Source organism: Euleptes europaea, chromosome 4 (genome assembly GCF_029931775.1).
Source record: "Euleptes europaea isolate rEulEur1 chromosome 4, rEulEur1.hap1, whole genome shotgun sequence".
Lineage (NCBI taxonomy): Eukaryota > Metazoa > Chordata > Lepidosauria > Squamata > Sphaerodactylidae > Euleptes > Euleptes europaea.
In genome coordinates this window covers 68,999,659-69,014,963 of record NC_079315.1, presented here as the reverse complement: position 1 = coordinate 69,014,963, position 15,305 = coordinate 68,999,659, and positions in this window count along the sequence as shown.

Sequence of the window (15,305 nt, the reverse complement as noted above, 5' to 3'; positions counted from 1 at the left end):
AGAAGGGGTTAAGTCCTCAGTGTAACTGACCTTTTATTTATTTAGTAGAAACATTTATTTCACTTATTGCCTCTCTGTTATTGCATTCAAGACAGTTTACAATTCCAAATAACTGTGTATAACATAATACACAGAACAGAAGAAAAGGGGGTCTGTAAGGGAAGAGATCATCCTGGACATCAAATTAAGATAACTGCCATAATAACCACATGGAATGTCTTTTGCAGGAAGCATTTCTGGAAGGTGAGGAGACAAATGGCAGTTGCTCTGAGACAGACAGAGGGAGGGAATGTTGCTGTCCATCTCTGGGAATAGGGTTCTTAACCTAAAGACAACAGGCATCATCTTATATTCTAATAGTGAAGTTGCCAGATCTTTGGATACTTAAATCCGGTGACTGGACCTGTGAATTAGAACTGATCTCCAGATGACAGAGATCAGTTCCCCTGGAGAAAATGGCTGCTTTGGAAGGTGGAGTTTGTGGCATTATACCTCCCCAAGCCTCACTGTCCCAAGGCTCTACCCACAAACCTCCAGGAATTCCTCAACCAGGAGCTGGCAAACCTCAGGGGAACTGATCTCTGTAGCTGGGAGCTCCATTGTGAATTTTGGGAGAGCCACTGCCACCACAGCTGCTGTGGGAGGGGGAGAAGAAACAGGTGGGAGGCTGGGAGAGTGATGGGCAGAAAGAGTGATGGAGAGGGGCATGAAGTGAATGTGACTGACATGAAAGAGAGAGAGAGAGTATGAAAAGGGGCGGCAGGAGGGAGAAAGAAGGAGAGACTGAGAGAAGTAGGAGGAGAGTGAAGGGAAAAAAGTTGGGAGGAAATAGGGTTGCTGCTCCCTCAAGTTTCTTGCCAGTCCCAACTTGTAAGTTGTATTTCTAGGCACCTTGGTGACCATCTGAGCATGCTCAGAAGAAATTGCTTCTAGGACTTAAATAAGAGTCCGAGATGCTTTTGAAAAAGGTGCAATCCATATCAGCCCTCCCTGAAAACAACACCTTTTTACCAGGATATGCTCTGAGAAGGGAGAAGACCAGGGGGAAGGATCTGAAGCGAGCTGTTCTCATTTCAATCTTTATGATTTTTCTCAGAAAAAAACTCGGAAAGATCTCATGTCTCTGCTGCAGCTGAGAAAAACTGAACCAGTTATGATCTGAGCCAGGAAAATTGTTCTATCACTAGAAAAACTCTTTGGTCTACTATTTTAAAAGTGCTGTAACTCAGCCTTTGTCATTTGATTTCCCTGAAATTTGAACAGCTTGTGTACCCCTTACTCAAGGGATCCTCCATGCCCTATCATAGTGATAGGACAAATCATCTCAATTTTATACAGAATAGCATTTTGTAATTTTAAGCAAGAGTGCTTCATGCCTTATCTGTAGAAGTGGTTCTATGGCTCTATGACCAGAATCAAGATCTGAGCTTTTGCTATGACCAGCCATTTGGACAGTCTGCAATTTCCTTTTTCCTTGAACATGGATTTATTAAGCCAAATGGATATCAGTTTTTCAAGATGTCAAAGATGAATCTATCTCATTTCTTCACACTGCTGCTGGAACATCAAATGACTTGATGACATCTGTCTTATCTGTTCCAGAGGAAGTGTTTGTATAGGCTACATACAAAGGTAAAGAAACCTGATAACAAGTTTAAGAGATAATGAAAGAATATACCACACAATATCACAATGATATTTCCATGATAATGGTGATGAAAGCTTAAACTTAGCAAAAAAAGATACTAAGGAAAATTGGAGCCAGTTACTATATTGAATCAAAGGATGCATATTGATTTATTTATCAGTGTACCTGGAAATGAGATTAATAAAAAAGATAAGGGTATTTTGGGATATACCCATTTAAAAGTTTTGCTCATGGAGATGACGACTCTTTTTCATTAAAGGTATATAACTCACAGTATGGTTGGAGAACTTATGACTTAGCAACCTTGCTAAAATTAAACTGATATGACCGTGGCTGGAACATGACTGGTCCAATGTGCCTAATAATGAATAGAGTAATGATGGTTAAGCTTTTGATCATGAGTGACCCCTGAGATTTTTACAAGGGCAGTATGATAACAGTAGTTTTATTCTCTATTCCTTGTCTAATTATGGCCAGCATGGAATTTGCCTTTTTCACAGCAGCAGCACACTGGGTTGACATCTTCATCAAGCTATCCACTATCACCCCAAGATCCCTTTCTTGGTCTGTCACTGCCATCACAGATCCCATCAGTGTATATGTGAAGTTGGGATTTTTTGCCCCAATATGCATCACTTTACATTTGCTCACATTGAATCTCATTTGCCATTTTATTTTTTATTTTTTTTAAACTTTTTATTATTTTATTTGTATAGTTGGGAGGTACAGGAAAGAAAAAGGAAGGGGTAAACGTTGTCATTGTAAAAACAATACAGTATTGTTAAATATTGTTAAATATTTGCCATTTTAATGCCCATTCCTCCAGCTTGAAGAGATCCTTTTGGAGCTCTTCACAGTCTGATTTTGTTTTACCCACCCTAAATGATTTGGTGACATGTGCAAACCTGGCCACCTCGCTGTTCAACCCCAACTCCAGGTCATTGATGAACAGGTTGAAAAGCACCGGTCCCAACACAGATCCCTGAGGGACCCCACTGCTCACATCCCTCCATTGTGAGAACTGACCATTGATTCCTATTCTCTGCTTCCTATTTTTCAGCCAGCTCTCAATCTATAAATAGACTTGTCCTCTTATCCCATGACTAATTTTGCTTAGCAGTCTTTGGTGAGACACTTTGTCAAAAGCTTTTTGGAAATCCAAATACACAATATCCACAGGCTCATTCCTGTCCACATGCTTATTGACACTTGCAAAAAACTCTAAAAAGTTAGTGAGACAGGACCTACCTTTATAGAAGCCATGTTGGGTTTTGCTCAGCAGCACTTGCTCTTCTATACTTCAGGAAGTTACAGGTGTGTGAGCACCTACTGGTTCTGCTCATTTTCTTCTTGTCCACTGCAAGCAAGCAGGGAGCTCATTTTCCAACAAGCAGTTCAGCTGCTCATAAGTAGTTCATTCAGTATGTGATTAGCAACATCTATGTGAACTGACTTCCACTCACTATTGCTGCCTGGTGCAATCAGTTATTTAAAATACAAATATGGTAAAACCACAAAAAAAAAATTCGAAGTTGAAGTAAAAACCCTTTGTCCTACTGTTTGTTTAAATTTGTTAACTGATGTGAATGGTTGCCAGTCTGTAAAGACCAGCTCATGCTTGTGTCTCTTCACACAGCCTCGTGATAGTTGCAATTCATCCTCCCAATACCATTGTAAAAATGCTTTTCAATTTTTTTAAAACTGTGGAAATAATAAAGGATAATGCTATATAGGAGGAACTCACATAAAGATGAGTGAAGTAGGGTGGTAGTGGTGGAAAGTGCTGTCAAGTCACAGCCCAAGTCACACCCCTTAGGGTTTTCAAGGCAAGATGTTAGGGGTGCTTTGCCATTGCCTGCCTCTGCATAGTGGCCCTGAACTTTTTTTGGTGTCTCCCATCCAAGTACTAACCAGGACCAACCCTGCTTAGTTTCCAAGATCTAACAAGATCAGGCTAGCCTGGGCCATCCAAGTCAGGGCAACTGAAGTGTACAAACATCAAAACAGCCCTTATTTTGGATATATATTCTGGTGTGATCACTGACTCTGAGGAAGCTCTGGCACTTCCTAGATGACTGCACAAGGGTTGCTGTGACTGGTTGCCATTATGTGCTGTGTTTTGGTTTCTCCTCCTTCTTCTCCTCAAGGGAGAAGGATATCATGCTCCCCACTAAGCTAATGCTCATCTGCAAAGCTGTTCACCACCATGCCCAACTCAAGTGGCAGCTGTCTTTATGTGCTGACTTCCTCTACCACTTAAGGAAGAATCAATCCGGCTTACAATCACCTTCCTTTCCCCACAACAGACACCCTGTGAGGTAGGTGGGGCTGAGAGAGCTGTGACTAGCCCAAGGTCACCCAGCTGGCTTCATGTGTAGGAGTGGGGAAACCAAACCAGTTTACCAGATTAGTATTCACCACTCATGTGGAGGAGCGGGGAATCAAACCCAGTTCTCCAGATCAGAGTACACCGCTCCAAACCACCACTCTTAACCACTACATCACGCTGGCTCCCTTAGTGACGATTGTGCAGTTTACACAGACCAGTAGTACTGACTCTATGATTGAGGGATTTGGGGAAATTACAGTCACTATGAAAGGTTCAAATGTCAAAATAACCACATGATGAATAATTTCATTTGAGTATGGGAAGAAAATGTAAATGAAGACCAGGCTTATTTTTAAAGGGTTTTCAAACTTACCCTTTGTGTGAAAACTGTTTAATAGAACAATATATGACAAAATATTTGCAATCCTACATACATTTCAAAATGCAGTTAGGGAAAATTGGCACAGCATTGTGAAGTGTGATTTCTGCAAAATAATCAGATGTATTTTAGAAAAGCTGTAATTGCTCTTTAAATCATGGATTTTTAAACATCCCTTCTGGGCACTATTATAGAAATCAGCATTCTGCATTTTGTTACCTATATTGTCACTATTTGTGTAAATGGCAGAGGAATGCAAAGATTCCTAGCAATTGTCTGTTCTCACACTGAGATTTATTCCATTTTTATGGGCTACATACTATTTATAGGTAGGGATGTTCATTCAGGTATATCCGAGCCGGAAAAATACCCAAAAAGTACCATACTGGTACAAATCTAGTATTCAGACTCCAGGATGAGGCCATTGACAATGGTGCCATCAGGGTTGGACTCAGACAGAATTCCAGGGCTCAGCTCACAGGCTCTGTGGGAATGGGGGGAAAGCTGTACATTCACATTTGAAACATATGCTACCATCTAAAGTTACCTAAGTTCACCACTGGCCAACTGCTGAATTCAAACAGTTTCTGCTAGTGAAATACGACCACCCATGTGAGAAGCATTAGCTATGTGATTTAACTCAAAATCTTCAATTTCTGTTTTCTGAGTAGTCTTCATAACTAAGGGCTAATAGGGTTAAAGGTTTATAAATGACTGCATGCTTACAGAGGCAGAGATACTGTGCTCAGGGCCAAACAATGTTCTTCAACTCATTTGGCACTAAACTCTATAATACAAAACAACCTTTTATTCACTCTCCGAAAAATATGCCTGAGAGATTATTTAACAACAGCTGTCTTAAAATACATCCTGTTTGGGAATGATATTGTGTAGAGTTTTTTCATAAATGATTTAATTTTCAACCTTTCATTTCCACATTGTTGTATTCGAGAATACGTATTCATTTTCCCCCAAACCATTTTCAGTCTCTTTTTCTCTAGCGGACTAATAAATGATTCCTGTTCACTCATATTCCCTGGATGTGCAACATGCACTTACATTATAGTAATACTTCGTTATCTCAGCCAGCAATTTATGGGAGATTAAATAAAACATGTCACATTTGCTAAACTAAGGTAAAAACACGTCTTTTGTAAATAAACAAGGAAGCCACAGAACTTTGAAAACATTCAAAGTAATTAATATATCATTGATATAAAAGTGTATTTTCTATAGTGCTGTTTTTGCACACTAAATGGTGAAATAGTTGAAATCTAGTCATATAAGTTATTATACATACACAAAGCACATAAGTAATCCTATTAGTTCCAGTGTACATGCTGGTTGGGGTGAATTTATTGCAGTGGCAGGGTGACATTCCAGGCCAACCCCACATGGTCATCTGTTTCCATGAATGATGTTAGGCATGTCTGTGTGGCAGTGGCCATCTGCCTCTAAAAGGTAAAGGTAAAGGTCCTCTGTGCAAGCACCAGGTCATTCCTGACCCATGGGGTGACGTCACATCCCAACGTTTCCTAGGCACACTTTGTTTACGGGGTGGTTTGCCAGTGCCTTCCCCAGTCATCTTCCCTTTACCTCCAGCAAGTTGGGTACTCATCTACCTCTATCACAAAAAAAATATGTTTCAGATGGGGTAGTCATGTTTTTTTTTTTTTTTTGCTATGTGAGATGGAGTACACAAATGCTGCCCTGACCTGGATGGCCCAGGCTAGCCTGGTCTTGTCAGATCTCAAAAGGTAAGTAAGGTTGTCTCTGGTTAGCATTTGGATGGGAGACCACCAAGGAATACCAGGTTCACTATGCAGAGGAAGGCACTGGCAAACCACCTCTGTTACAGCCCATTCCTGAGCCAAAAGGACGAAAGTCCTTAGGAGGCCAGGAAGGGGCTGCACCAGTGTCCGGGCCTCCTGCACCATGCCCATGCCACTTATGCTGCCCAGGGTGGCACGGACACTGGTGCGGGTGCGTGCATGCCATCCTCCCAGTGCTGCCATGGCAGCTCCACCCAGGGACACCAACACAGCCCCAGGCCGGTATCCAGTCAGCTGCAATTTGAAAGCACTTTACACACACATACAAACATTAGTCAGTAAATTGTGCCTACAGAGCCCCGAGGTGCAGAGTGTTAAGCTGCAGTACTGCAGTCAAAAGCTCTGTTCACGACCTGAGTTTGATCCCGACCGAAGTCGGTTTCAGGTAGCCTGCTCAAGGTTGACTCAGCCTTCCATCCTTCCAAGGTCGGTGAAATGAGTACCCAGCTTGCTGGGGATGTGACATCACCCCATGGGTCAGGAATGACCCGGTGCTTGCACAGGGGACCTTTACCTTACCTTTACAGTGCAATCTCTAGTCTTTTTGCTCCATGGGCTTTAGCCTTCTTTTTTGCAGCCTATAAATGGCTACCAGGAGGTTTTCTGGTCTAAGAGGTTTTCTATAACTATACAGTCAAGGACATTTTTCAGAAGCAGTCTTCTAACAGAGAGGTCTTTCTGGAGCAGTCTCAGGATTGTAAACAAGTTGTTGAACAGGTTGTTCCAGTTATATGAGCACCATATCCACCGCTGCACAGGTTACAAAGTGTGGCACAGAAATTAGGAGCCATGGTACAATGAGATCAATGCAGCTTCTACACACACACACACACACCACTGAGGATGAGAGGAAAGGATTGGCTTTGCTTACTTTCATTGATTCATATAGCCAAATCTGTCCAGCTATGTAGTGTCTTAATATCATTATGTTCACCACACTACTTCATTGACAAACATCATAACATGAAATAAATGGTTCTTGGTGCAGAAGAGGTGGAGAACCCCAACCAGATACAAACTGCCACTAGGAATGCTTGAACACCCTCCAGTTTGGCTCATGTCTTGTTCAGTGGTTGCAAGCAGCAAGCTGATTTTTCAATGATCAGTTCAACTGTTGTCGACCCATTTGTGGCAGTTCAGCAGATTGGTTCATTGTATTCCTTCCTAAAAGCGCAGCAGAGCACAACTGGTGTTACATGCATGTGCATTCTCACACAGCCCAATGGACTTCCACTATGTCTCCCTCCCCATCCTTGTTCCTCTAAGAGGCAATTGACAATTAGACAAATAGACAGTTGAATTAGTCATGAATAGATGCTGTGCTTCAATAAAATCCTATCCTACAGTATTTGTCTAAGTAGCCTCCAGTGATGCTAATGGCTGCTGATCGGTTTAAAATAAGCTGTTTATTTATTAATGTATTATACATTTATACCCCACCTTTCCTCATGCCGTGTGTCATCTTTGTACATGTACACTTTTGCTAAAGAGTTGGTTTTTATATGCCGCCGATTTTCTCTACCTTTTAAGTAGAATGAAACCGGCTCAAGAGTTTGAGGCCAGGAGGACCAACATATAATATGATAAGATGGCCATGGCAAAGCTCACAGGTAGGAATCAAGGCAGTATCTTTATTTCTTAAACAATACAAAGGTTTATTCCACTATCAACATCTTTAAAAGGTATGCAGAATACAGAAATGAGTGTGTAAGTTCTAAGAATGAAAATAAAAACAGAGAAAGGTTTCTAACCTAAGTCGGAACACTACAATTACCTGGCATTTTCTTTTCTCCCCCCAGCTCCCCCCACCACTGGGTACATCAGAGGTCCTGGGCCAATCTGGGTTCTGAAATCATGATGGCTGGAGCCTGTCTAAAAGTTGTAGCCAATAGGTGCTACTCACATCAGACAGATTCATTTGTTTCCATGCAGAATATGGAAACATAGTGATCTGGGACTGATTGACATTTGCCCTGCCATACTGTCTCCACCTATACTGGTTCATCTGCATAGATGTCAGCCTTTCCTAAGAGGAAGTGGTTTCCCCTGCTCTCATTCACAAGTATGACAGTCAAACACATACATGGTGGAATTTGCAACATCCCTAACAGCCCCCATTTCTCTCCAGCTGAAGTCCCTTGCCCCAGGAGCATCTCATACCCCCTGAATGCTTCTTTTTTGCCCTGAAAATTTGATAAGGGGCTAATTTTTACTTCAGTCTACAAAAACCCAAGCTATGAATCACATCCTGTGAGAGATTCTTATCAGCCAAGGCCCAATTGTCCCCCGTAAAAGGATTTACATGGGCTTTGAAACAAATTTCTCACCTATAAGTGGATGTAATCATTCATCAGTAATTCTAAACTGCTTCTCTAATCAAAGTTAACATTTTTATGCCAAGCATATATTACTGGAAATTTAATTTCACATAGATTCCCAGACAAAGATTTTGTAACAAAGTAATTAAAATATGTAGTTTGGCTGTAATTTTTTTTTTAAAGAAAAACAATGTTATAAGTACCATAAAATTGTTATACAGAGAGCCATCTGTTGGCAGAGGTATTTGGAACACATGGAAAATTCCTGATGAATGTTGGACAGTGCCAATATTAGATGGTGAAAAAAGAAAATGCTTTTTTAAACAAATGTGATCTGTGGGGAAATGTGGGTATCTGAAAACTGTAAAACTCTGTTTAGAATATATGCTCTCCATAAAAATATAAAACTCATAATTTGTTTACAAGCATGCAGAGATAGATATGTAAAGATTTATTATGGATGAGAAAGTTTTTTTCAAGCAAAAAGAAATGAAAAAGTTTATCATTATACTATTGCTGTTTCCCCCCCTCTCCAGTGAAGCACATACATGACACCTACTTTGAATTTTCTCAACATGGTTAGAACATGGGAAGCCAGTATAGACTAGTGGCTCTTGAACTCTGACTGGGAAGACCTGGGTTCAAACCCCTTCTTAGCCACCAAATGGCCTAGGTGACCATGGGTCAGTCTGTCTCTTAGACTGTATAGGCAGGGAGGGATAAAATCATAACGGATAGATTATGTTAGCATTGCTATCCCTTTCAAAACATGAGACCTCTGCTGAAGGGGTTTTGGAAGTTCTGGAAAAGAAAAGCATATTATGTTATTAGTGTTTGAGACTGTCACCGATTCAACACTGTACCTCTTGAAACAGATTTCTTTTTGATAAATAACTAAGTAGGCTCTGCATGCTCATACATACTCTTTCCCATTTACAGTAGCACAGACAGGTAGTTTTAGATTTGACGTGATCTAGACTTGATGTTCTTACAGGGTCACCCCTTTGAATGGTATTGCATGCTTCAGATGTAACCCAAAGAATGAACATCCAGCAAATTTATCTTTATCTCATTTTGTAATATTTGGAAGCCATAGCAACAAAGCAAGGATATAACTCTGTTTTATTTGTGTCACAGTTCACAAGGCTTCAACCAGACATCATTCTTGGAAACTACAAACCCAGGCTTTCCTCAAGAGATGCCTGGCCTGCTTTCTAGATAAAAGTATCTGCTGCATAGTCACTAGCTTCCAGCAACTATGAACATGTATTACATATCCATTCATCTCCACAGAGAAATGCATCTGATATGACTTGAGTCTATGCATACTTACTTCAAAGTATGTCCCACTGTGTCCCATAGGGCTGTCTATCTAAAGCCTGAAATTGAGGGTCTACTGCTAAGCCCATGAGATGGGGCCCGGCCGACTTCTGTCTCCAATCCAGCCCTGATGGTACCATTGCTCATTTGCTTCAAAGGAGAAGGAACGCCATGTGTGCAGCCGTTTGCACATGTGGAGCTGTTCCCTTCACTGAGCCCCCACTAAGCCATGGAAGCTTACTGGATGAGCTTGGGCCAGTCACACAGTCTCAGTCTAGCCTACCTCACAAGGTTCTTCTGAGGGTAAAACAGAGGAAAGGGGAATGATGTAAGCTATTTTGGGTCCCCATTGTGGACTAACTGTTATTATCCATCCTCCTAGTTTATGTGTTTTTATGTTTTATTTAAATCTATTTTTTTGTATAATTGTATTTTAAATGCTTTTGATGTTTGCAATGTTTTTGTGTTTTAATGCTCACCATCTTGGATGAAAAGGTGGTATAGAAATGTTTTCAATAAAATAAATACAAACAAACAAATATATAAATGATAAAACAGAAACACACTCCTCAGAACCACCAAAAAGGAAAGGCAGATGACCAAAACAAACTGGAGATTAATCCACACAGAACCCCAAACAACATGAAAACCGTAACTCTCACAAACTACCCCACCCTAGCCACCAATTATCACTTCCCCTTACTACCCACCCCAGGCAAAAGGACAGAGGACTAGCTCATAGTAACAAATTAATGCATCAAACCAGTCTGTTGAGAAAAAAATCCAGTGTAATCTGAACAGGATCTGTCCAGGAAAGTAAGGTGTCTCTTCCAGGACACAATGAGCAATGCTGCACATAAACTTCGGAAAATGGCTAATGTAAGTAGCAGCTGTCATTTAAAATTTCCCTCTCACCAAGAAAGACTGTGTAATTGGCCAAGACAGCTTTCCTGAATGTTCCCAGGTTGAATACTGAGCGGGAGAAATGCTTTTTCCCTCAAAAGAGGAAGCAGGCAGGCAGCATCGTTAAATTCTTGACAATTAATTCATGACATTAACTGATCCAGAATTCATTCCAGGAAGGTTTTGACTCCCTTGGATATAGCCAACCCAGTCTGACGCCAACTAAGTTGGCAATATTCAATTGCGCTCCTAGCTGCTATTTCCAGCTTGGAAAATTCGTGGAGATTGGCAACTGGATCCTGGGGAGGATATAGCTTGGGTATGGTCAGGAGCTTAGTGGAGAATTGATGCCATAGAGTTTGCCCTTTGAAGCTGCCATTTCTTCCAGGGAAACTGATCTCTATAGTTTATATATCAAAAAGTCCCCTCTAAGGGGGTCCGCTAATTCAATTCCATGATTATTTCCTAATTCAGTCTCCCCCCCACCCCCACAAGGTTTGTGATATTACATGCAGTAAAATTACATTGGGGTTCCTGTAAAATTCCATACAGCTGGAAGATGCTTCCAGCATGAGAAAAAGGAAGCAGCCTAAATGAATCTACTTGAAGGTACGGTAATTAAATCAGCCTCCTCCCACCTAAAATTCCAGCAATGTGTCAATGATTACATCTGATAACAAGCCCTAATGCATGGAAGTATCCAGCTGGTAATCACACTTATCATAAACCCATTATTTTCACAGCACAACTCTTTGACACTCCTGGTCTTTTGCCCACCTTCAGGATCATGAGGTGACAAGGTCTTTCCAGTCACTTTTTTTTAATTGTGTCACTTTGCTATACTTGATTTTTTCACCTAGCATTTAAAATCTAAATTTGCCCAAGAACATTCCATTTTTTTTGCCTCCAATCCCAGACTTGGAGCACCTCCTATGTCTCACTTCTAGCATTAATACCTAAATAATTATCCCCCCCAAATTTCCTCAACATTTTGCTGGAGTTTTTTGGACTATCTACCTTCTGCCCCTGTTACTTCACAAGACTGTCAGAGACTCAGGCCCTATTTTCCTTTCGTTTCCTCTTGATTGCTGCTTAGGATCACCTGACACCCCTCACTTCTGTGTGTCCTTCTTCTTGCTGAACCCTCCGGGATTTCCACCCTGTTCAGTACAGGCTTGTATGTTTTATTTGCCCCCTTTTTTTGTTTGCTTTTTATGATTTTATGGTTTAGCAGTTAGGATTAACTCTGTGTATGTGTGCATTTACATTAGCAAGCAATTATATGCGAGCCTCCTGCTTTTTTATTTGCTGTTTTCCCAAATAAAGATTTGAATTTTGATTGTATCTTCTGTCTTTTATTTCTAGTCATCTCCTTGATCGTATAATCAAGCACTACTCAAATTTGGAACCTCGGCATACACAAGGCAGTTATCCCTGATATAATTTCACTCAGTGATACATGTATTTGTGTTTGACTTGCAAGAGTTACACTCCAAGTATCAATATGGTGGCCATCTGGTAACATAATCTGGGGATTAGTTGTAATTCTAGGAGAACTCCAGGTCCCACCTTGAGCTGGCAACCCTAATTTGATTTGGTAATGAAATCATGTGACACTGTAGTTATGACATAAGATCCACATAAAATGACCTAAAGGATTAAACATAATGCTGTCATTTCCCCCTGGCATAACAATGCAGCTCAAGAGGCATAAAGAAGTAAAATAGACAGAACAATAATCCAAGCATGAGTTACAGTGCATTCCTGAGAGTTCAGCATTTGGGGGTGGCAGGGGGGAGGTACCACTGCAGAGGTGTCACTTTTAAATACTTAAAAAAAATTAAATGGGGCTTTTCACCCTATAGAGAAAAGTGAGACTGCGCCTGCTAAAAAACAGGTGCAGCCTCGCTCTTCTTGCTGCTAGTGTACCCGGGGTGAAAGGGGACAGGAGGCAGTCTAATGGCAGCTCCTCCCCCGGGAACACCCCAGGAACACCTCCTGGGACGCCCCCTGGAACACCAGCGTGGGCTTTTACACCAGTGAGATGCTGGCGGAAGGCCCCGCAAACATTCTGGGGTGGCGCTGCCACAATAGCGCCCAGCTTCCAGGCCTGCATGGTAGGACTGGGGCCACTAATGCTGGCATAAGTAGTCTGGGCACCAGCGTGGGGCCCCCGAATGCTGGTGCAGCACCTTCCTGGCCTCCTAAGGGCTTTCACCCTCGAGGCTCAGGAATACACTGTTAGTTTCTATCTATGATCATTTATGCATGGAAGTTTTACCTGAGATTTATTGCTTGCTGGACCCAAACGTTCCTATTGGGAATCTATGCACCAGTGGTCTCCAAGCTCAAATCAAGTCTCTTTAAACCCCTTTAAATGCTGCTTTGTAATTGGCTTACTTTGTAGTGCTTACTATGAGAGAAAATCCGCCCCCCAAAACCCAATTGCCAAATAAAAAAGCATTTTAAGAAGAAGAAAAAAACAAAAAATGGAGCAATCTGAAAGGTGGGGGAGAAATCCAAACCTTGTTTTTAAAAAGGCTTTCTGCTGTTCAGAAAGAGCTCCAAGGAAGCAGGACGCATTTAAATCCCCACCTTTTTACATGCTGCTTTGTAATTGGCTGCATGTGTTTCTGTGATAGAAATAGGGTTGCCAGGTCCTTCTTTGCCACCGGTGGGAGATTTTTGGGGTGGAGCCTGAGGAGGGCAAGGTTTGGGGAGGGGAGGGACTTCAATGCCATAGAGTCCAATTGCAAAAGTGGCCATTTTCTCCAGGTGAACTGATCTCTAACAGCTGGAGATCAATTGTAATAGCAGATCTTCTGCTATTACCTGGAGGTTTAGAAAAACAGTACAGGAAACTGTATATACACAAAGTGCAAATATTTATAAGCTACTGAGGTGAAACATAGACCATATACGTGACATATATACAACACAATTATATACAATATGTACAGTTCACACAAAAAATGTAGAGAAATTTCCAAAGGTCTCAACTGAGTACCACAAATATATAGAGGAAGTTCCAAAGGTCTCAACTGAGTACCAAATGAATGCTAATATTGTAATCCTATGTGATGTACTTGACTGACGTCTGATTGCTCATATTTACCCTGTGTGGGAAGGAATGGTGAATATGTAACAGCACTTTTGTATTAAGGACTGAAGAAAGATTTCCACTGCTGTGGATCTGAAACGGCCGTATCCATCGATGATTGTGGCTCTATATGAACTTTACACAAGGATTACAATATTAGCATTCATTTGGTACTCAGTTGAGACCTTTGGAACTTCCTCTATATATTTGTGGTACTCAGTTGAGACCTTTGGAAATTTCTCTACATTTTTTGTGTGAACTGTACATATTGTATATAATTGTGTTGTATATATGTCACGTATATGGTCTATGTTTCACCTCAGTAGCTTATAAATATTTGCACTTTGTGTATATACAGTTTCCTGTACTGTTTTTCTAAACCTTTTGGTACGAGTACAGAGGTGCCGTTTTTCTCCCCCCTATTATCTGGAGGTTGGCAACCCTAGATCAAAACCAAGCTTGGGTGTCCCATGCTTTGCATTATGCATGGGGTTTTCACCCAGGCTGAACTCAGGGGAGAGGGAAGAATCGGGTTAACAGAGGAACGGGAAGGTCCGAGATTTTTGAGGGCTGGCAGCAAGGTCATCTCTAATGGACGGATAATTCATGCATAACTCCAAGGAAAAACTGAGACAGACCGGGGGCAAGTGTGATGAAAGTACCCATGCATAAACGACCTATCAGTCAAAAGAGTTCCAAACTGCAGTAAGAAAGTGGTTATAATAATATATTCAACCACAACATGCCACTCTTCGAGTTGCTCTGTGGGGTACACAATTAAAGAACTGTACGAGATTATATCATTTCTCCAAAGGCCACAAGCCTTAGATCATTAGAGATGCCCCGAGAATTTAATCTACTGAATTTTCTGCATGCACCAAAGTAGAAGAGAAATGTCTTCACATATGTTACCAGAGGAAAGCAAATAAAAAGCTCTCATTGGAAAGGGGTCGTGACATTCTTTTATCGACATTCTTGAAGGCTAGCAATATAGCAAGGCTATTTCTGAAAGCAGCTGTGAGTGAGATTAACATTTGTATTCCTGAGGTGCCAATAGAGTTTTGGGTGCACCTCACCTTACTTTGTAATCCGTGACATAATAACATAAAATATTGTTTTGATCTTTCATGCAGAAGTACTTCTGAGCTAAAAGAACAATGAAAGAAAAAAGGAGGGCCAAGTGTGACCAGTGTGTTCATTTTACAATGCAGAAGTCCTGTAATTTTCCAAGAGATTTAAGACATATTTCTACAAATACGTACAATGAATAATTGAAAATGGACATTAAGGCATATACAAATTAAAATATATGCTAGAATAATCATTAAAAAAAATTAGATTAGCCAACTAATAAATGAAGCTGCCTTTCTATAAAGATAGATAACACTTACCCTGGAAATCCCCCGTTTACTATTTATTGTCTGACTGAAATATGCAAAGAAGCCACAGAACCCTTTCAGCCCAACAGGCTGTCCC